The following is a 24,436-nucleotide window of genomic DNA, read 5'->3' as shown; positions in this document are numbered from 1 at the left end:
TATAATAAAAATATTAAATAATTTTTATTAATAAAAAATTATATATAATTTATAAAATGAGCACAATCGTCTAACAATTAATTTTGGGATACATTTTTCAATAACTCCCACTTGGACTCAAACCAATCGGTACAGTATTGTATACCCATCTTTGATTTATGATCATCAAACTCTTTGATTTCGAGAGCTTTAGTGAAGGGGTCGGTCAAGTTTTTTTTTCCATCAATCTTCTGAAGGTTGACATCATCTCGATCCACGATCTCTCAAATAAGGTGATAGCGGTACAGAATATGCTTGGTGCACTGATGGGACCTTGGCTTCTTGGATTGAGCAATGGCTCCAGTATTGCAGCAGTATAACAAAACAGGACCATCAACGGAGGGCACTACTCTGAGCTCGTCGATGAATTTGCATAACCACATAGCTTCCTTCGCAGCATCGGATGCCATGATATACTTTGCTTCGCAAATAGAGTCTGCCACTATGTGCTGCTTGAAATTTTTCTAGCAGATCGCTTCACTATTTAGGATAAAAATATAATCTGACACACTCTTGCTATCATCATGGTCTGACTGAAAGCTAAAGTTGGTGAACCCCACTAGTTTTAAGCCAATTTCACTATACACAAGCTACTGATCTTTAGTATTTCTCAAATACTTAAGAATGATCTTTACGACCTTCCAGTGGTCCTCTCTTGGATCAGACTGGTATTTTCTCACTACTCTTAGTGAGTATGCTACATTTGGTCTCGTACATATCATGGCGTACATAATAGAACTCATTGTCGAAGCTTATGAAACTCTACTCATATACTCTCTCTCTTGAGGAGTTGTCGGATAATCTCCTTTCGAAAGAAAAATTTTATAGCCTATCGGAAGATCGTCTTTCTTGAAATTCTTCATGTTAAACCATTTAAGTATGGTATCTATGTACGTGGATTGGGAGAGCCCGAATAGCCTTTAAATCTATCCCTATAGATCTTCATCTCTAGGATATAAGCTGCTTCTTCCAGATCCTTCATGGAGAACTGTGACGACAGTCACACTTTTATTCTCTGTAATGCAAGGACATCATTTTCGATTAAGAGAATATCATCTATATACAAAATAAGAAATACAATTATTGAATCATTAGCCCACTTATATATGCAGGGTTTCTCTTTGTTCCTAACGAAGCTATATGTTTTGATCATCTTATCGAAACATATGTTTCAACTCTGAGATGCCTGCTTCAATCCATAAATAGATCTTTGAAGCTTGTACACCTTGGACTCATCTATGGATGTGAAACCCTAGGTTGTATCATATACATCTCTTCATTCAGTTCTCCATTTAGGAAAGCTGTCTTCACATCCATTTGCCAGACTTCATAGTCCAGATATGCTGCTATCGCAAGCATGATCCGAATGGACTTGAGCATTGTCACAGGAGAAAATATCTCATGATAGTCAATACCATAACACTGATGATAATCTTTGATAATCAAATGGGCTTTGTAGGTCTTCACCTTCCTATCTGTGCCCCTCTTCCTTTTGAAGACCCTCTTACACCCTATGGGTTTTACTCCTTCAGGTGGGTCAACCAATGTCCATACATCATTGATCTTCATAGACTCTATCTCGAATTTCATGGCCTCAAGTCATTTATCAGATTCGGACCTCTGCATTGCATCTATATAGGTGATTGGATCCTCATCATTCTCGTCGAGTTCAACAGGATCCCTATCTCGAACCAAAAAATCTAAGTAGCTATCCGACTGACATGGTACTCTACCAGATCGTGTTAAGGATGTTTGTGTATTGGGCTCCAGGTTTGATCTTATCAAATCCGATTTAGATTCAATCATTGATGTTGGTTCTTCTACCTGTCGAATTTTGTCAAGCTCGATTTTAGAGGTACTTATTCCTTCATTAAGAAATTTCTTTTTCAAAAAATATGTCTCATTACTGATAAACATCTTTTGTTCAGTAGATAAATAAAAGTAATATCCTCTCATTTTCTTGGGGTACCCCATGAAGTTACATTTATCGGATTTAGGACTGAGCTTGTCAGTTTGTAATCATTTAACATAAGTCAGACACTCCCATACCCCAAAGTAAGAGAGGTTCGACCTACGCCCGAACCATATCTCATATGGTGTCTTACTAACTGACTTTCTCGAAATATTATTGTGTATGAGATAGGCTATTTCAAGTGCATATCCCCAAAGAGAGATCGATAGAGTTGCAAACCCCATCATGGATTGAACCATGTCCAACAAGATTTGATTCCTCCTTTCTGAGATGCTATTATGCTGTGGTGTGCTTGAAGGGGTCTATTGAGAGAGAATCCTATTCTCTCTTAGATATGTCAGAAATTCACTAGAGAGATATTCACCCCCTCGATCAGATCGAAGAGTTTTAATATTTTTTTTCAATTTATTTTTTTACTTCATTATGAAACCATTTGAACATTTCAAATAATTCATATTTGTGTTTCATCAAGTAGACATACCCATACCTAGATAGGTCATCTGTGAATGTAATGAAATAGCTATACCCTCCTCTGACATATGTGCTCATGGATCCACATACATCAGTATGTATAAGACCCAGCACATCACTGACTCGTTCACTTTTTCTAGTAAATGGTGACTTGGTCATCTTTCCAAGCAAACAAGACTCACAAGTAGCTAACGATTCATAATCATCTTTATCAAAAATTTCTTCTTGAGCTAACCTATTCATTATGTTCTTGTTGATATGACCTAGCTTACAATGCCAAAGGTAGGCATTCATGACATCATCTATTCTAGGGTATTTATTTGAAATGTACATTACATGAGGCCTAGATACAATATAGATACCATTATTCAACTATCCATGCAAAATTGTAACACCATTCAAAATGATATCACAAAAAAAAAATTTTATTGATATTTTGTAATTAAACTTGGCCAAAAGGTCTATAGAAATAACATTCAAAAGAAAACTAGGACAGTAATGACACTCATCAAGAACAATGTACTGAGACTCGAATACAAGCTTGATGATTCCTAAAGCTAGAACAGGAACTGATCTTCCATCTCCAACGTTCCGAAATCTCTTGCCTTCTCCAAATCTCCTACTGACGTGAAAACTTTGTAACAAATTACAAATATGAATAGGACTTTCAGTATCCAATGTCCAGGTCATTGTATCAATAAGAGAGAAGTTACAAGGTATTATCACATAAGTATCTTATCCAGCAACCGATTGCTGCTTCTTTTTTGGCCTGTTCGGATCAAGAAAACCTTTATACTGAGGACAGTTCCTTTTCCAGTGATCCTGCTTCTTACAAAAGAAGCATTCTATCTAACTTTGGTCAGCCTTTAACTTGGGTTTTTGGGACTGACTCCCAGCACCTGACACCTTCTTATTCTTTTTTTTTCTTAAAAAGACATCGACTACCCGAAGAAGATCCTCCCACTAGATTCACCATCTCCTTATGAAGCTGGTGATCTTTCTCAAAAGTCTGTAGCAATCCCAACAGATCATGGTAGTTGACTACAGGCTTCATCATTTTAAAATGACTGAAGAATAGCAAGTAGGACTTAGATAGTGAATTCAGGATTACATCCTTCCCTAATTGTTCGTACAAGGAGAAGCCGAGTTTGCTCAATTTTTCAATCTATTCGATCATATATAATACATGATTGATAATAGATGCACCCTCTCTTATCCGGATGTTGAAAATGGTGCAACTATTCTTGTGCCTCTCAATGTCATCAGGAGTATCAAAGGAATCCCTCAACAATTGAAGCATTTCATCTGGTTGAGCTTTTCAAATTTCTGGCTGAACTTGTCATTCATGGAGGCCCACATAATGCAATGAACTGTAGTGTGGTTGTTGAGCCACTTCAAATAAGTATCTCAGACTGTACCTTGGGCATTGGGAGCAGGCTCCTCAAGTGCTGGATCCATTATCACATAAAGGATCTGCTCGTGCTCTAAGACTATCTTTAGCTTTCGATATCAATTATCAAAATTCATTCCAATTAGCTTCTCACTGTCCAATAGTGATCGAAGCAATAAGTTTGAGGCCATATCTGCACATACAAAGAAAATACAAAGCCTAATTAGTATATGAATTTATAAATTCTAAAGACTTAGACTTTAGTCTAAAGGTCCTCCTATTATTTTATATGAATTGATAGCCTTTGTTGGGTGGATGTCTGACCAGGACACCACCTCTCAAGATCTTTTCAGTACCACACGATGCAGCAGGAAGAAAGAAGAAACAAAACAAAAGAAAAACAATCAAAATACATGGATCAGCCACAAAAGGGCTCGCCTCCACGGGGCATGCAAACTTCACTATGAAAAAGAAATTTTACAAGAGGAGACCTCACCCTCAACTCTTGTACACCCAATTCTCTCTCACTAGAAGTTCCCCTCACAAAACCTCTCTCTCTCTTGGATGACCCCCATGAACCCCTGAAGTGCCTGGCGACCGCTGTGCAGGAGCCTCCTGCTCCTTCTCTCTAAGCACTTCCACCTCTCTCTCTTCAATCAGGTTCGTACGGGCTTCGTACGGTGCAAGAATTTGAACCACCTGCTTCACTGTTCGTCACAGGGCCCTTTTAAAGGGTTAAACACTTGATTAGAGATGGATTAGGAGTCCTAAACAAAGCCAGATAACTCCTGAACCGTCGGATCAAGACCGGGAGCTATCCACGCCCTCAGATCGTGCTCCGATCCATGGAATAGTACCGTGGACCGTGAGAAACGTGTGGGAAACACCCACGCAGTCCACAGGCCCAGCCGTGGACCGCCCGGTCCACGGTGGATCGGGGCAAAGGGCCAGCAGGCCGCACCTACGTGCGGGCCTGCGTGGGGCTGGGCCGCACGCCCGGCTGGGCCGCGCGCCCGCTCCCGCGCGTGGGCCTATGCGTGCCTGGGCCACGCGCCAGGCTGGGTCACATGTCCCACGCTCCACCATTTGCGGCTGCGCCGCTGTCGCCCGCCACCGATCGCAGGCGGTCCTCTGCCACCTCGAATCTCATGCCGACTTCAAAAGCTCGTATCTTCTCCATCCGAGCTCCATTTTGGATGATCTTGGTCTCGTTGGACTCCATTTTTTGCCACAAACCTCGCTATGGGCTCAATATAGGCTGAATCTTGAGGCATCAAATCCTAACAATCTTCACCTCGACTCGATATTCGGCCTCCTCCAAACTCCGAGAGCTTCTGGATCTCCTCGCCCCCATGCCCTGGGGCAATCGCCTACTGATCATGGATGGGCAAACATGGGAGTCGAGCCAGACTGCTCGATCCCATCTCCATCGTATGCTGTGCTCCTCCTGACCTGAGACCTGCTCGGGGCATCGTCCTGCGACAATAGGAATCTCACCTTGCGACGTCGCCTCTCATCCTCTCGAGTCTCCTGTCTCGTGCCCGATCCGCCTCCTAGAGCTCCACCTCGCTCTAGGCTCTGCCTGACTCCCGAAGCTCCACCTCGCACTGGGCTCTCCGTCAGGTAATAATATCCTCTGCTCCCCTTCTTCCCCTCCAGCACAATCCTATCGCCGTGTAACACCCTTAGGATTCCTCCACCAGCTACCGTCCTGTAGCCTCTTGAATCTAGTTTGCTAAGTGAGATAAGATTTCGCTTGAAATCGGATATGTATCGGAACTCCCCCAATCTCCTCACTGCACCGTCATGTGTCCTCCAGCTGACCGTCCCAATGCCTCTGATCACACAACTCGATCCATCCGACAGATATACAGTGCCCTCACTGTTCTCCAGGGAGTCAAGCTGCTCCTCTCTGCAATATACATGATAGGGGCATGCAGAATCTAATATCCACTACTGGAAAGAAGTAGATACCTCCTCAGATATCTCTAGGATATCTCCATCTGAATCGCTGTCGGCCGTCGCTACAACAGCCACCGTCCGATTTTTTAGTTGAGGGCAATCTCTGGCTAGATGCCCCAACTCCTCACACCAGTAACACTTGGTTTTGTGCAAGTCCCTCCTGGACCTAGACCACCCTCGTTGCGATCTCCTGTCGCTCTATCTACCGCCTCCTGCTCTTCTAGAAGCCACCAAAGCTGAGCTACCGCCACCTGAGCTTGAAGCTGGGTTCTCCCTCCTGAGAACCTCATTCTGGAGTATCGCCATGGTGACCTCGTCCATCTTCATATTGCTCTTCCCCACTAGAAGAGCAGTCACCAAGGACTCGTATGAAGGTGGAAGCGATGCCAGCAAAACCAGCACCCTGATCTTCTCCTCAACGTTCTCGCCAACACTAAGGAGGTCGGTGAGGATCTTTTGGAAGTGGCTCAAATGCTCATGCACGCTCTGTCCCTTAGTCATCCACAGTTGGTAAAACTGCCTCCAGAGAAAAAGAGTGTTGGTGAGAGACTTCGCCATGTACAACTCCTCGAGCTTCGACCACAGCACCGTCGGGGAAGTCTCGCTCAGCACATGGATCACCACCTCATTCGCTAGGTACATGCAGATGGTACTCACCGCCTGCATCTGTAGCAGTTTCCAACCTCGCACCTCCATGGTGGTCGGCTTCTCATCGCACAAGAGAGCATCGATCAACCCTTGTTGGATGAGCACGTCCTTCACCCTTGCCTGCCACAAGGAGAAATTGCTCTTACCATCAAACTTGTTGATCTCCATCTTGATTGTTCCTGTCTTCTCCATCTTCAGTCTTGCTCACCACTACTGCAATCTGCATCCTTGAACCGCCTTGCTCTGATACCACTTGTTGGGTGGATGTCTGGCCAGGACACCACCTCCCAAGACCTTTTCAGTACCATGCGATGCAGCGGGAAGAAAGAAGAAACAAAACAAAAGAAAAACAATCAAAATACGTGGATCAGCCACAAAAGGGCTCGCCTCGACGGGGCATGCAAACTTCACTATGAAAAAAAAATTTTACAAGAGGAGACCTCACCCTCAACCCTTGTACACCCAATTCTCTCACACTAGAAGTTCCCCTCACAAAAGCTCTCTCTCTCTTGGATGACCCCCCTGAACCCCTGAAGTGCCTGGTGACCGCTGTCCAGGAGCCTCCTGCTCCTTCTCTCTAAGCGCTTCCACCTCTCTCTCTTCAATCGGGTTCATACGGGCTTCGTACGGTGCAAGAATCCGAACCACCTGCTTCACTGTTCGTCACATGGCCCTTTTAAAGGGTTAAACACTTGATTAGAGATAGATTAGGAGTCTTAAACAAAGCCAGATAACCACTGGACCGTCGGATCAAGACTGAGAGCCATCCACGCCCTCAGATCATGCTCCGATCCATGAAATAGTATCGTGGACTGCGAGAAACACGTGGGAAATGCCCACGCGGTCCACAGGCCCAGCCGTGGATCGGGGCAAAGGGCCAGCAGGCCGCACCTGCACGCGGGCCCGCATGGGGCTGGGCCACGCGCTCGGCTGGGCCGCGCGCCCGCTCCCGCATGCGGGCCTGTGCACGCCTGGGCCGCGCGCCAGGCTGGGTCGCACGCCCGCTTGGGCCGCCCGCCTGCCTGGGCCGCGGGCCTGGGTCGCGCATCCCGTGTGCTGCTGCCGCCCACCGCCGGTCGCCGACAGTCCTCTGCCACCTCGAATCTCATGCCGACTTCAAAAGCTCGTATCTCCTCCATCCGAGCTCCGTTTCAGGTTATCTTGATCTTGTTGGACTCCATTTTTCGCCGCGAACCTCGCTGTGGGCTCAATGTGGACTGAATCTCGAGGCATCAAATCCTAACAGCCTCTACCTCCAATTCAAAGAATTACTTTAATTTCTTAGTGGGTACTAGAATCCACATAGACTACATATAGATTTGAGGATAGCTCGGTCAACCCATATGCACCTATGGATAGGTTCTTAATCAATTATTTCTCTAAACAACTTCTAATAATTAATTTAGCCCTAGATTTCATTTCAATAGGCGATGGGCCTCCATTGAAAGTTTTGATTAGGTCAAATCGTTAACATGAACCTATTCAGTGATTCTACCTAATAAGTGATCAGGCTCGAAGATGGCTCAGTCAATCCAACCATCATCAGATAGTTCGACAGAGTCATCATATGATGAATGATAATTCCATCATTCAGAAAGAACACCAAACAGATGGTGCCTGCAATATCAATCAAAAATAATGGACCCATTATTACTCACCTTAATGGGAGGCTATGATCTAGTTATCACCATAATCAGCTCATTTTAGAGACTTAATAATTTAAAAGATTTAATTAATTTAGAGAAGAGAGAAGAGAAGAAAAGATCAATCAATAAACTATAATCCTCCCACTAACTTCATCAAGTCACTGAATTGAGTTAGGTCATGTTGATTGAACTGGCACCTAGATCAGTCACACTAATCAACCTTAATGGCATGGGCTAACTCAAATCACTTAGCGATCTAATCAAAATCTAGTTTACCAAATTGACCAGATAGGTGAGATCAGTGGGAGGGTCTGCTAAGCTTGCCTTAGACATATCGAAATGACCAGATAAGCTGCTTCCAATTAAAAATCATCGATCGAAATGCCAAACTTACTTTAGATGCCAATTGGTTAACTAGTTTCGATTTAACCAACCTAATGAATCAGGTTCAACCACTGAGTCATAATCAAGGTCTATTTGGTCTAATTAAAGATATGGACTTGACCATCTACAACTATTATATTAGAGAAATCTTGATTAATCTAATTCAATATTTGGTTAGATTTAATCAATATCTCTATATGGTCAATCAATTCTTTGATTCTAACCTTAGGTCTAACCCAATTAAAGAGAAGGACTTGATTTTAGCTAACCCATACCTCATATTTTGTGCAATGTCATTAGATCTCAAATCACAATTCTAGATCCAATTAATCCAATATTTAATTCTTAATTAAGTTTTGGATCAACATGGTTAAGATTTTGAAAATAATTTTTATGCAAACTTTTTATATCAAATTATAAAATCTTTTAGATTAAATCTAAATTTTTATAATTTTAAATTAAAATAATTTTGATTAAATAAGATTATATGTAACTAGTTTTTATGCAACTTGCATCACATACAACAATACCTAGGGTTTCAAGATCTAGGATTTTGTAAGAAAGTAAGTTTTTCTCCTTTCACTTTCTTCTTCATGGGATCTCACAGTGGCACCTCTACACACCATGAAGAGCATCCCATTGAATGGAAGAAGAGGGTCATGAAATTCTACTTACTCCTATGACCGGATGGCCTAGTGGTTACCCAATCTGAGTACTTTGCTACTTAGAACATCTAATCTAATTAGATAATAATTAAATCTAAAAATAAACTTATTTAGATCTAATATAAATCATAAATAATTAGATCTAACATCAAAAATTCAGATCTAAAGTTATATTAATTTATATCAAAACAACCATGCTCTGATACCAATTGAAGAAAATATGTGGTAGTGCAGTACATGAGATTTTAAAAATTTTGTGCAGCAAAAATGAAAGATAAACAATTTAATCCTAATCATATACATAAGATCTAATATTAAACTATCACATCATGATCTATGATATGAGAAAATATGTACTTTAGATCTGAAAAATAAAAATACACATCGATCTCATCGATGCTGAAATCCTAGATCTAACTATTAGATCTATCGGTATGATCAAAATAAGTTAGAGATTAATACCAAACCAATTTGATGTTAATCTCTTCTAGTCCAATGATTAGAGAAGGTGTTCCTCAAGTCACTCACAGCCACACAAAGTTGTCTGGCCTCTACAAAAAAATCTACGTAAAGACTGGTGCAGATCAGGGACTTGGAGGTGCTAGCCTACAAACAACTTCGACAGCTGATCTCTTTCTTCTTCTTCAAGCACCTTGGATACTCTAAAGTAATAGAAGATCTGGAGGAGGAAGAGAGGAAAAGAAAAGCTCTGGAAAACTATAAAATAGCAAGAGAACCAATGATGGGATGTCCAAGAGAGGAGCCCCCTTTTTATAGACTAGGAATTAAGGTTTCACCAAGGGAAGGGCACCAAGAGTCCATGCCAAAACCACCTTTTTGCATCCCAAAAAATTCTAGAAAAATCAATAAGCATGGAGAAGGATTCTAGAGTCTCACATACTAAAGGACTCTTTAAGAAAAATTATGAATAAATCATTAAATAATTATGGCACCAACAAGCTTCCATGTATAAATTTTTTTTTCTAGTTTACATCTTATCTCTAATTCAGATCGTATTCGAATTAGGCAGGAGATAAGATTATGACTCATCAATCATTATCACTCACCCTTATTGGGTCTACTACTTTGACACCAAAAAGATCAAGCCAAATCCTATTTGGTGTGGAGATATGGGCAAGAGACCAAGTGTGGCGCAATGAGATAAGGATAGAGTCTAAGTTGACAAGGACTCTTCATTCCTAATTTGTTTCAAATCCAAATCAAATTTGGATTGAATCCACTGATAAAAATAAACCTAATATAATTAAAAATCTAAATATTTTATCAAATTTTTAACCCAATTAAGAATTAGTCAAGCCCAAATCCTGATCGAATCAGGATTAAATTTTTCTTGTATTCAGGATTGATCATATCAAACCCAATCTGAGTCGAACCGAATCTAATTCAATTAGACTTATTCCAAAGCTCTTTACTCAATCAAATTGAATCAATTAGTAATCTAATTATAAATTAATTTTTTTATAAATAATAGAGTTCTAGTCCCAGTAGAACTCTCTCCAAGAGTCCCAATCCTAGTAGGACTCATCATCAGAGTCACAATCCAATTGAACTCTTCAGCCATTAGATCTGACCAAATCTTCTAATATGTGTGACTCTATAGATTCGAACCTAAGTCTGTAGCATAAGAATAATTTTCTATACCAATCGATGTAACCATCTAGCAATGGTGACCCGATGACTAGATAGGTTGAAATGTTGCAAAGCAACTTTCTAGAACCTACTGGCATATGGTTATTGTATAATTCATCCCATTGATCTAAATGCTCAAGATGACCAGGATTTAACTATCAACCCTAATTTAGTTGACCATATTATATTTCAACCTTTCAAATTCATCTCATGGATTACCTTGGTCAAGATTTTGCTAAATTGAAATATACTGATGTATATCTCTTACTAATTTAGAGGGGTCAATTCCATCTTGACTCACACACCGACATGAGAAGTACTTGACTGTGCCCAGTATCCTTCCATCACTGAGTTAGAAACTAAGATGGTCCGATACTAAAGTACAATGAGTTGCTTACAAGTCACCGTGGTGGTCTTAGATTTGAGGGATACTTATACCCATACCCTTCACGAGCTACTCTTGACAGTAGAGTGCTCGGTACATGGTCACGTTCGATGCGAATGTACTCCTACATTTCATCTGCATGCCATAACAGTATTTTCACACTCTTTGGTTAAGAAGACAACCAACTCATATGATATACAACGACCTATACTTGATATCACTATCGTCCTAGTAATAGAGTATCGTTTGGTCGCGAACATTTTTAAAGACTTAACGATAAATCTTCTTTTGTTAATTAATTATAGTCCTAAGAACTTCATTACAACATCGGAGTTCAAAGATGGTCAATTTGTAATAAAAATACTAAATAATTTTTATTAATAAAAATTTATATATAATTTATAAAATGAGCACAATCATCTAACGATTGACTTTGGGACATATTTTTCAACAAATTTGGTATAAAAAGTATTAAAATATTAGATATTTAATTTTTATTATTTTATATTTGATACTTGTGATGCTCTTTCTTAAAAATTATTAGTCATAAAAATTTTATCACAGTAAGCCCAATTAAGGCTAAATTCAAGCTCAAATTCATCACATCCATAGTAAGAAATGTTGGGAATAGAGAACAAGCCAAGAAGAACAAAAATCAGTCAAAAAATCATCCAAAAATCACCTAAAAATGATCTTCAATGTACAGTGGACCAACCGATCAATCCATAGAATTTTTGTTGTGGTCTATAGCATAGGATCCCGATCCACATCATGGTTCATAGGCTGGCGGGTTGGGTTTGCACTGATCAATGGCTGAGATCACACTGAACACTTCATTAGATGGCTAAGGAAGGTCCATCCTATATACAGCAGTGGTGGCCCACTGGTTTGGCATGATTCGATGGCTTAAATTGGTTTAAAGTGAGATCAGAAGGTCAAGCTTCGCTATGGTTGGGAGAACTGATCTAAAGCAATTTTATGCACCATCCAACAGTCCAAATCAAATCTCAAGCTTGATCCAATGGCTGCCATTGATCTCGACTTTGAATAGGAGATCTGATGTGCTGATCAATGGTCTAGAATCGATCCAACAAATGATTGAATGGCCAGCATTGAATCCAACTGAGATGAGGAGCTTAAACGATGATTTTTGGGCAGATCTGGATTGTTCAAAGCAAATCCAATGGCCAGAAAATGCAGATACAGGATGGACATATTTTTTGAGGTTTTGGGACTCCATTTTCTATCAAAATTCAAAAAAAAATTATCTATAAAGGAGAAGTCCGAGAATAGTAGAGAAAAGTAGAAAAAAATCAAAAAAAATTAATAAAAAAATAGAAAAAAAATTAGAAGATATTTAGGGATCCAAAAAAAAGGAGAGAAGCCTAGTTTGCTCCACGAAGTTTAAAGGAAGAAGAAGATGTCATCAACTATCTTCTCAATGAGCTGCACCGATCCATTTTAGATCTTTATTATAGTTTTATTTTATTTTATTATTTTTTTAAATTTTTTATAATTAAATTTTAATTTTAATTAAGATAAAATTTATTTTCTGACACTTTAAATTTTTGTTATTTATTTTATTGTAGGTAGATACTAAGATCTAGTTTGTGGATCTTAGTATCAATTTATTTTTATGCACTTTAAATTACTTTTATTTATTTTTATTGTAGGTAAAAGTTAGAATCTAAATAGTAAATCTTAGTATCGAGTTTATTTTTTTTATACTATTTAATTTCTATCTTCTTTTTACAAATTTATTTTCAAAATCTTTTTTTATAAAATTAAAGTTATCAAATCAAAGCACTATCTTCTTTATGGATTCGATCCGACTCATTACTTTCTATGTATTTTTAATTTTTTAGAGTCAGAGTTATTTTGATAATCATGATGTCCTAACGACAATATCTCGATGTATCAATTTTTGGTGTCATTACTGAGGAAGGCACGAATGCTAAGGTTTTTGATTTCTTTAATTTTTTATGAATACAGCTTACTAAATTATTTTTTTGCAAAAAAAAATAAAAAAAAATCAAAAAAGAGATAGAAGGCTTCCAATTTTGCTTGGTGAGATCAATCCTAATCCTAGATTTTTTTTTTTTTAACATTAGTTACTTTTTTTTTCAAATTAACTTAAAAGTCACCCACATAAACCTAAAAAAAATCACATGACAAGAGTAGAAACTTGATTGTTTAAAGCATTCATCATTTAGATTTAATTTATTTATTTTTGATGATTATTGGAGATAAGGTAAGCATTGCAAGTCAAGTAGTTTCATGCATCTAAATTAGTTACATAGAATCCCTTATTTGAAATTGGTTGTGTATATTTATATCAAAATAATTTAAGGGCAACAACCATTAACAAGATAAGGTAGAGATTTCATCACCCATCCTTAGCCCAAAAATAACCAAATAGCATCCCGCATTAACCCAAGCCTAATTAAAATTAAGTAGATATTGGCCCCTAGGATCAATTGAGTCCAGTTCGATTATTATGGTGAAGTCAAGTGCAAAGTAAGTTTGGACTCCCCCTGAAACTGGTGTCTAAGGTAAGAGGTTAAAAAGGCTAAGCCTAAGTGAACTCATGATTATTTAATTGATTTCATTAGCTTACCTGATTAGTTCAATTGGTATCTAAGACAAGCAACAGGGGGACTCCCATGACCTCATCTCTTACCTGGTTAGTTGAAGGAAGTGAGAATGGACCCAACTTGCATCTAGGTTGAGCCATTCTACATCGAACTATTAGATCTAAGAAACCCATAGGTGTCCAGATTTAATTGTTTGCTAACTTGATTGCAATTAAAAAAAATATAAAATATAAAAAAAATTTGAACCATATATATTAGGATTTGCGCTATTACATGCACGGTAGAAGATCTTTTTTTCGGACCTAGTTGAATCCAATCCAAAAATTAAATGACTGATCCATATTAAACTTGATAATCAGATGGCTGAAAATCTTGAAGAACCACCTAGGCAGATGAAGAAATATTTTATTTCTTCCACCTATAACCTATCGATATTTTCATCATTCTATAGGATCAAATATTCAGACTCTAGTCCTAAAGCCAATTTGAACCTAATAATCCAAAAATTAGATAAAGTCAACCTTCTTATAAATAAATTCATAGTTCTACATCAATAATCTCCTATACAATACACACCACCTCTCAAGTATCAGGAGATTTATTCTATGTGTGCTAGCCCAGTCTATCATGTGAGTGAATATCCCACGACTGCATAGTTTTCACTTTTCATCCAAGAACAAGTTCAAGCTCCTCAAGGCTACTCCAAATCTATTAATGACCTATTCTCAAACACATATAACTCAAGTTGGAGAAACCACCCCAATTTTTCTTGGAGACTCCAACAGACTCAGGCTTAGATCCAAATTTTTTCAGTACAAAACTTTCAAAATAGGCCCCAATTTTAGAATTATGCCTATAATAGAGGTCAGCCTAATCTACCTATCCAGCCACCATATCACAATCAGCCATCATATCTACCTCTTCAATAGATCAATCTAGCCGATGATAGGTTCAATCAACTCAAACAACTGATTCTGACCCAACAACAATCTTGAAGAAAATATGCGGTAGTGCTATGCATGCAATTTTAAATTTTTTTTATGTGATGGAAATAAAAATTAAATAATTTAATTCTAATCACATGCATAAGATCCAATCTTAAACTATTACATCATAATCTATGATATAAAAAATATACGATTTAGATCTAAAAATAAATATACACATCAATCTCATCGATGCTGAAATCTTAGATCTAACTATTAGATCTAACATTACGATCAAGAAAAAATAGAAATCATTACCAAACCAATTTGATATTGATCTCTTCTGATCCAATGGTTAGAGAAGGTGTTCCTCAGGTCCCTTGTAGCCACACAAAGTCATTTGGCCTCTACAAAAAATCCATGCGAAGACTGATGCAGATCAATGACTTGGAGGTGCTAGTCTGCAAGCAACTTCGTCAGCTGATCTCTCCCTTCTTCTTCAAGCACCTTGGACACTTCAAAGCAAGAGGAGATCTGGAAGAGAAAGAGAGGAGGAGAAGAAGAGCTTTGAAAAATCAAAAAAATAGCAAGGAAACCAATGATGGGATGTCCAAGAGAGGAGCCCCCTTTTTATAGACTAGGAATTAGGGTTTTCAACCAAGGGAGGGCGACATATTCTCCATACCACAAACCTTTTTGGGCATCCAAAAATTTTTATATTTGAGAGTTGGCATGGGGAAGGAGATCTGGTATCTCACATGTCCAAAACCTCTCTAGAGAAAATAATAAAAAAAATCAATATGGTGCCAACAACTTTCCTTGTACGAAATTTTTTTTTTTTTGTTTTCATCTTATCTCTAATTCGGATCGCATTTGAATAAGGCAAGAGATAAGATTATGACTCATCAACTATTGCTGCCCACTCTTATTGGACCCTCTATCATGATGCCAAAATCATAACCCAAATCTAATTAGGCATGGAGAAATTGGCATGGGTTCAGGAGTGGCGCAAGAGATAAAGATAGAGTCCTAGTTGACAAGGACTCTTCATTTTCAATTCTGATTATAATCTAAATCAAATTTGGATTGAAGCAACTGATAGAAATGAACTTAATCCAATTAGAAACCTAGATATCTCATCAAATTTCTAATCTAATTAGGAATTATCTGAGTCAAAATCCTGATCGAATCAGGATCAATTTTTTTTTGTAATCAGAATTGATCATATCAAACCCAATCTGAGTCGAACTAAATCTAATTCAATTAGACTTGATCCAAAGCTCTTTACTCAATCAAATCAAGTCAATTAGTAATATAATTGCTAATTAATTCTTTATAAATAGTATAGTTCTAGCCCCAGTGGGACTCTCCTCCAGAGTTCCAGTCCCAGTAGGACTCCTCACTAGAGTCACAATCAAATTGAACTCTTTAGCCATCAGATCTGATCAAATCTTATAATGTGTTTGATCCTATAGATTCAAATCTAAGTCGGTAGCATATAAATAATTTTCTATACCAATCGATGTAACCATCTAGCAATGGTGACCCAACGATCGGATAGGTCGAAGTATTGCAAAGCAACATTCTAGAACCTACTAGTGTATGGTTACCATATAATTCATCCCTTTGACCCTAATGCTCACATTGTATTTCAACCTTTCAAATTCATCTCATAGATTATCCTAACCAAGGTTTTACTAAATTAAAATACACTGATGCACAGCTTCTACTAATTCAAAGGGGTCAATTCTATCTTGACTCACACACCGACTTGATAAATACTTGACTACACCCAGTATCCTTCCGTCACTGAGTTAGAAACTCAGATGGTTCAGTACTAAAGTACAATAAGTTGCTTATAAATCACCATAGTGGTCTCAAATCTAAGGGACACTTATACCCATATCCTTCACGAGCTACTCTTGACAGCAGAGTGCTCGGTACATGGTCACATTCGATATGAATGTACTTCTACATTCTATTTGCATGCCATAACAGTGTCTCCACACTCCTTGATTAAAAAGATAATGAACTCATATGGCATACAATAATCTATGCTCGATATTGCTATCATTTTATTAATAGTATATCATTTGGTCACGATCACTTTTGAGGATTAAATGACAAATTCTCTTTTGTCGATTACTTTTAATCCTAAGGATTTCATTACAACACAAGAGTTCAAAAATGGATAATTTGTAATAAAAATACCAAATAATTTTTATTAATGATAATTCATATATAATTTACAAGATGAGCACATTTGTCAACAGGTTGACGATTGACTTTGGGACATATTTTTCCATAACTCCCACTTAGACTAAAATCAAGCGGTACAGTATCGTATACCCATCTTCGATTTGTGATCATCGAACTCTTTGATTTTGAGAGCTTTAGTAAATAGATCAGCTAGATTCTTCTTTTCATTGATCTTCTAAAGGTCGATGTCACCTCGATCCATAATCTCCCAGATAAAGATGAAAGCAGCATAGAATATGTTTGGTGCGCTAATGGGACCTTAGTTTCTTAGCTTAAGCAATGGCTCTAGTATTGTCATAATATAACAAGATAGGGCCATCAACAGAGGGTGCTACTTCGAGCTCGTCGATGAACTTTTACAACCATATAACTTCCTTCACAGCATTGGATGTCGCGATATATTTTGCTTCGTAAACAGAGTCAACCACAGTATGTTGGTTGAAACTTTTCTAGTAGATCGCTATACCATTTAGGATAAAAATATAACCCAACACATTCTTGCTATCATCATGGTCTGACTAAAAACTAGAGTCGGTAAACCCTACTAGTTTCAAGTCAGTTTTACCATACACAAGTCACTGGTCCTTAGGATTTCTCAAATACTTTAGAATGGTCTTTACGACCTTTTAGTGGTTCTCTCCTAGATTAGACTGGTATCTACTCACTACCCCTATTGAATATACCACATTTTTGTTGGGTTCCGACCATACAGTGGAAAGTAATTTTTAAAAATTTTAAAACAAGCAAATCAATTGCCTTATCAAATAAAACTATCGAACCGAACCCAAAACCCTAAAATCACTTTGCCGATCACGATCAAAGTAAATTCAAGCATGCAAAGAGATAAAAAATTATACTTTAACCAATATGAAAAAGTAGACATTGGTGTTCTCCACAAGACCCCAAGGTAGAAGTCCTCCAATGGTGATCCACATGGAAGTTGGCCAAAGTCTTTCCCAATCGGTGCACTGCCACAGCCTTGTCTTCTTAAAAATACTGTCGGCTTCGAACTTGCATCACGATCGCACCAAAGCCCAAATACTTTTGATCTCACCACAAGAATGACATAAGAAGACACCCTTTAGATGTCACATAACCTAGGATTTGATTTTTGGCTCCAACACATAGAAAAATTAAATCCTAGGGCACTCAAGCAACACTTGCTAAAAATCTTACCACCCTAGTAGCAAATTTTGCCACTCAAAATTCTCTTTTTTTTTCTTCAAAATTTTTTTAGATTTTTTTTTATGTTTATCACATCCCTTCTCTTAGTCTTAGAAAAAAATTACTATAAGAAACCATCTGGGGCATCCCCTATAAATAGGGGTCCGAGGGATGTCACATGAGACCATGGGGTGCCAACCTTTCTTGCTCCAACTTCCCACATGCTAAATAAATTTATCGAGTGAATTTTTGGTGATTTAGAAACTTGGAGTAAAAGAACTCTTAGTCTTCTATGTACCATAAAAATTTTAATTAAATTTAGCATCAAATCATAGGAGAACTGATCGGGAATTTAAGGTAACATGTAATAGTTAAGAGCCTTCATTAAGAAGGACTCTCCACTTCTCATGCCAATTTAAGGTGGGTGGCATTTATTTTTTATCATGACTTCTAGTGGATGTGATGGACTCCTTCTACACTTAAAATTTTTTCAAGTTAGATAAGGATCCAATCCAAATTGACTCAATCCCATTAGGTCAAGACCAACTGGTCTAGGTTAGCTCAAACAATTTGATCTAAATCAATTTGGAAACTTAGGTTAATACAATGTGCTAGCATATCAAATTAACCCATAGAATTGATATTAAACTCTAATTAGATTAGACCAAGACTAAATCTTAAAGTGTGCGATCTATTGGATTTCAAATCTAGCCAGCAGTGGACCAAGACTTTTGACGTAACTCTAATCTGATAAGATTAGGTCACCCGAAGAGTCTCAATCAACTTGAACTCTTCAAAATTGACTCCAAAATTAAAATCTTTTAATTTTGATGAGCCCATAAGTCAAGATTGATGTCTAGCAACATGTTATGATGATCTGAAAGATTTAAAATTTTGATAAAAATTATCAAAATATCCTACAGTGGTAAGTTTCCATGTAATTCAATCCTTCAATCAAATAATATCTCAGATGAGCTGTGAGCATAACAATATGTCAAATACAATCATTTATCATTATATATCTCAATTAGAAGGTGATGATTCAGTTGATGATATATTAGAATCTCTTTTCTAATTATCATCCTGCTTTGGCCAAAGACTTTCAGAATCACCAACCTATGAGATCACATAGGATATTCGCTCCCCTTATTAGGTGTAACTGATCCCTTATTGATCCTCACAACCTCCATGTACTCTTCACTATATTCAGAACATCCTACACAAGAATCAGAGAATCTAGTTAGGTAGTGAACCAAAATATGGATCCAAGTACACAAGGTACCATGGTGACCTTAGATCTAAAGATCACTTACACAACTCCCATTACAGAAACATCAGTTGACATGTAAATAAGACTCCATCTGATATTCTCTTGTAGATCAATTCAGTGAACTCATTCTCTAATGAGCACCCATATCCTTGTATTAGTGTCACCATACAAGTGGTTATGAGATCAACCATCCTCATTTCTGAGCATACATAGGACATGCCAGTCTTACCGGTGTCATTGATCTCTGACTTAATATACCAATGACTAAGAATATTTTAGATCAGGACTATCGAAGAATGAGGTCTCACTGACGTGATCTCATCACGGCTTTAAAACTATTGCCCAAACCTGTGAGGTTCATTATAATATTAAAATTAATAAGATGCAGCATATAATAAATCAAAAATATCTATTTTATTAATAATAAATATCAATTAACATGAATTTGAAAGATAAATTACAAAAATACCCTATCACATCCCATTTACGATTGGTTTGTAGGGCATTATTCTTTCAATCTCCCACTTACACTTAAAGCCAATCGCCCCTATACTTGATACCCATGCTATCAAGATGGCGGTCAAATTACTGTATTGACAAGGCCTTAGTGAACAGGTCCGCTATATTATTCTTGGTGTCAACTTGCTCCACGATCACATCGTATTTTTTGACTATCGTCCGAACGAGGTGGAACCATCTTAGGATGTGCTTAGATTTATGGTGAGACCATGGTTCTTTGGCTTAAGCAACTGTCCCAGTATTATCACAATAAAAGGGCACTGGTTGTTCAATCTTCGAAACTACACCCAACTCAGTGATGATTTTTTTCATCCAGACGGTCTCCTTAGCAGCCTCACTTGCAGCAATATACTCAGCCTCAGTGATTGTGTCAGCAACCGTTTGCTATTTGAAATTTTTCTAACTTACTGCACCACCATACAAGGTGAACACATATCCAGATATCGATTTGCTATCATTCGGATCAGATTGAAAATTAAAATCGGTATAACCTTTCAGTTTTAAATCAGATCCACTATATATCAGAAAAACATCTCTAGTCTTCAAGTACTTGAGTATATTTTTCACAGCTTTCCAATGTCCTCCTCGAGATCAGCTTGAAATATGCTTACAATACCCGAGGCATAAGCCACATCAGGCCTGGTACATAACATAGCATACATTATCAATCCTACAGTCGAAGCATAATAAATAGAACTCATTCTATTTCTCTCTTCGGGTATCTTAGGAGACATCTTCTTAGAGAGTTGTATGCCATGACCTATGGGCAAGTAACCTCTTTTACTTCCCTCCATATTGAACCACTTCAACATAAGATCAATGTACCTAGACTGAGACAAGCCTAACATCCTATTCGATCTATCCCTATAGATCTTAATACCAAGTATATAGGATGCCTCATCCAAATCTTTTATGAAAAACTTTTGTGATAGCCAAATTTTGATCGATTGCAACATCGGAATATCATTTCCAATGAGCAATATATCATTCACATACAAGACTAGGAAGACAATAGCACTCTCACTGGTCTTCTTATACATACAAAGTTCATCCATATTTTTGATAAAGCCAAATGATTTGATTGTCTCATCAAAATGGATGTTCCAGCTCCTCGATGCTTGCTTCAATCCATAAATAGATCTATTCAGCTTGCATACCTGATTTGCTTTTTCACTAGAGATAAATCCCTCTGGCTGAGTCATATAGACTTCTTCTTCAAGATTTTCATTGAGGAAGGCAGTCTTGACATCCATTTGTCAGATCTCATAGTCATGGTATGCTACAATAGCAAGCATTATCCGAATAAACTTGAGCATGGCTACCAACGAAAAGGTTTCTTCATAATCAACACCTTGTTTTTGTCTGAAACCTTTTGCCACAAGCCTCGCCTTATAGGTCTTTACCTGGCCATCCACTCCAATCTTTTTTTTGAAGACCCATTTGCAGCCTATTGGGGTCACACCCTGAGGCGCATCAACCAAAGTCCATACTTGGCATACATGGAGTTCATTTCAGATTTCATGGCATTTAGCCACTTGTCAGAGTCACTACTCATTACAGCTTTTGAATAGGTCGTGGGATCATCATTCTCAATGATGTGGGTTGTATTGTCATTCTCAATGACAAACCCATACCTAAGTGGTACACTACGCCTCTCCTTGATCTTCGAAGAGGAGGTGTGTGTAGTGGTTGTGCCTCAACAATAGGCACAGTTGGTTCAGAACTATTTGATAAATCCTGGATAGATTGTAGGTTTTGAACTTCCTCAAGTTCAACAGACCTCCCACTGCCTCCTTCTTGGATAAACTCTTTCTCCAGAAAAATGACATGCCTATTAATAAACACCTTTTGTTGAGTAGAATTATAGAAGTAGTATTCTATACTCTCCTTGAGATAACGTACAAACCTGTATTTTTCTGATTTGGCATCCAGCTTATGTCCATCAATATTTTTCACATAAACTGGGCAGCCCCAAATCTTAAGATGCTTAAGATTGGGACTTTTTCCTTTCCATATTTCATATGGAGTGCTAGAAACAGATTTTGAAGGTACTTTATTTAAAATATACGCTGCAGCCTCGAGAGTGTATCCCCAAAAAGATATTGAAAGATCCGTGAAACACATCATGGACCTCACCATATCTAATAAGGTGCGATTCTTCCTTTCCGTAATTTTATTTAATTATGGAGTATAAAGAGGTATCCATTGAAAGAGTATTTCATTTTATTTCAAATAATCGAGAAACTCATTGGATAAGTATTCTCCTCCTCAATCTGATTCAAGAGTTTTAATACTTTTACCAGTTTATTTTTCGACCATTCTTTGATACTCTTTAAATTTGTCAAAGGCTTTGGATTTGTATTTCATTAAATACATATAACCAAATCTTGACCTATCATCAGTAAATGCGATGAAGTAAGAGTATCCACCTCTGGCTTGAGTCGATATTAGACTATATACATCAGTATGTAGAAGATCCAAAATGTCACTCGCTCAATCTCCATATCCAATAAATGGAGTCTTGTTCATTTTTTTCATGAGACAAGATTCACAAGTTCCATATGATTCATAATCATAAAGATCAAAGAATTATTTTTGTATAACTTGTAATCCTTGACTCATTTATATGGCCAAGTTGGCAGTGCCAGAGGTATGTAACATTCACATCCTCTCTCTTTCTTTTCTTCATATTAACAATATGAAGCACATTATCATTAAGTGAAAGAAATATAAGACCATTATTAATAAAAGCACTTCCATAATATTCATAAGAAAAATAAATAGAACAACCATTGCTCTTTGCAATTATTTTAAAATCTTGTTCCAATAACAACGATACAGAAATAATATTTCTAACAATATTAAGAATGTAATAATAGGTCTTCAGTTTTAAAACTTTGCCTGAAGGCAACTTCAAAATCTTGGTTCCTATGGCTTCGACTTGAATGGACTCTCCACTAGCACCGAACAGATCAAAGTCATCTCTATTTAGATTCATTATTTTTTGTAGACCCTACATAAGCCACTGGTCCTTAGTATTTCTCAAATACTTTAGAATGGTCTTTACGACCTTTTAGTGATTCTCTCCTAGATCAGACTGGTATCTACTCACTACCCATATTGAGTATACCACATCTGTGTTAGATTCTGACCATGCAGTGGAAAGTAATTTTCAAAAATTTTAAAATAAGCAAATCAATAGCCTTATCAAATAAAACTATCAAGCCAAACTCAAAACCTTAGAATCATTTTGCCTATCATGATTGTTGGGTATAAAATGCCCACAGCCGAAACCCTCAGCGGAATCGACTACAGGACAGCTCCGCCCGGACTCCTACGGGAGCCAGGCTCCGCCGCCGACATCAACAATAGGACAGCTCCGCCCGGACTCCTACGGGAGCTGGGCTCCGCCGCCGACATCAACAACAGGACAGCTCCACCCGGACTCCTACGGGAGCTGGGCTCCGCCGCCGACATCAACTAAGCACAGCTCCGCCCGGACTCCTACGGGAGCCGGGCTCCGCCGCCGACATCGACTACAGGACAGCTCCGCCCGGACTCCTACGGGAGTCGGGCTCCGTCACCAACAACTCCAACGGTTACGAGCGGGATAGCTCCGCTCGGACTCCTACGGGAGTCGGGCTCCATCGCCGACATCAACTACAGGACAGCTCCGCCCGGACTCCTACGGGAGCCGGGCTCCGCCTCTGACATCGACTACAGGACAGCTCCGCCCGGACTCCTACGGGAGCTGGGCTCCGTCACCAACAACTCCAACAGTTACGAGCAGGACAGCTCCGCCCGGACTCCTACGGGAGCCGGGCTCCGCCGCCGACATCGACTACAGGACAGCTCCGCCCGGACTCCTACGGGAGCCGGGCTCCGTCACCGACAACTCCAAAGGTTACGAGCGGGACAGCTCCACCCGGACTCCTACGGGAGCCGGGCTCCACCGCCGACATCAACAACAGGACAGCTCCGCCCGGACTCCTACGGGAGCCGGGCTCCACCACCGACATCAACTACAGCACAGCTCCGCCCGGACTCCTACGGGAGCCGGGCTCCACCGCCGACATCGACTACAGGACAGCTCCGCCCAGACTCCTACGGGAGCCGGGCTCCGTCACCGACAACTCCATCGGTTACGAGCAGGATAGCTCCGCCCGGACTCCTATGGGAGCCGGGCTCCACCGCCGACATCGACAACAGGACAGCTCCGCCCGGACTCCTACGGGAGCCGGGCTCCATCCTCAGCATCGACCGCTGGTAAGTCTCGTCCGGACTTCTACGGGAGCTGGACTTCGCCTTTGACTTTAATTGTAGGGAGACTTCGCCCGTACTCTTATGGGAGCCGGGCTTCATCCTCGACGCCAACAACTGCAGCCGCAAGCAGACTCTGCCCGGACTCCTACTGGAGCCGGGCTCCATCCTCAACAACGACTGCTGGTAAGCCCCGTCCGGACTCCTACGGGAGCCGGACTTTGCCTTTAAC

Source organism: Elaeis guineensis, chromosome 15, assembly GCF_000442705.2.
Source record: "Elaeis guineensis isolate ETL-2024a chromosome 15, EG11, whole genome shotgun sequence".
Lineage (NCBI taxonomy): Eukaryota > Viridiplantae > Streptophyta > Magnoliopsida > Arecales > Arecaceae > Elaeis > Elaeis guineensis.
The sequence above is the reverse complement of the archived record's forward strand: the minus strand, read 5'-3'. Positions refer to the sequence as shown.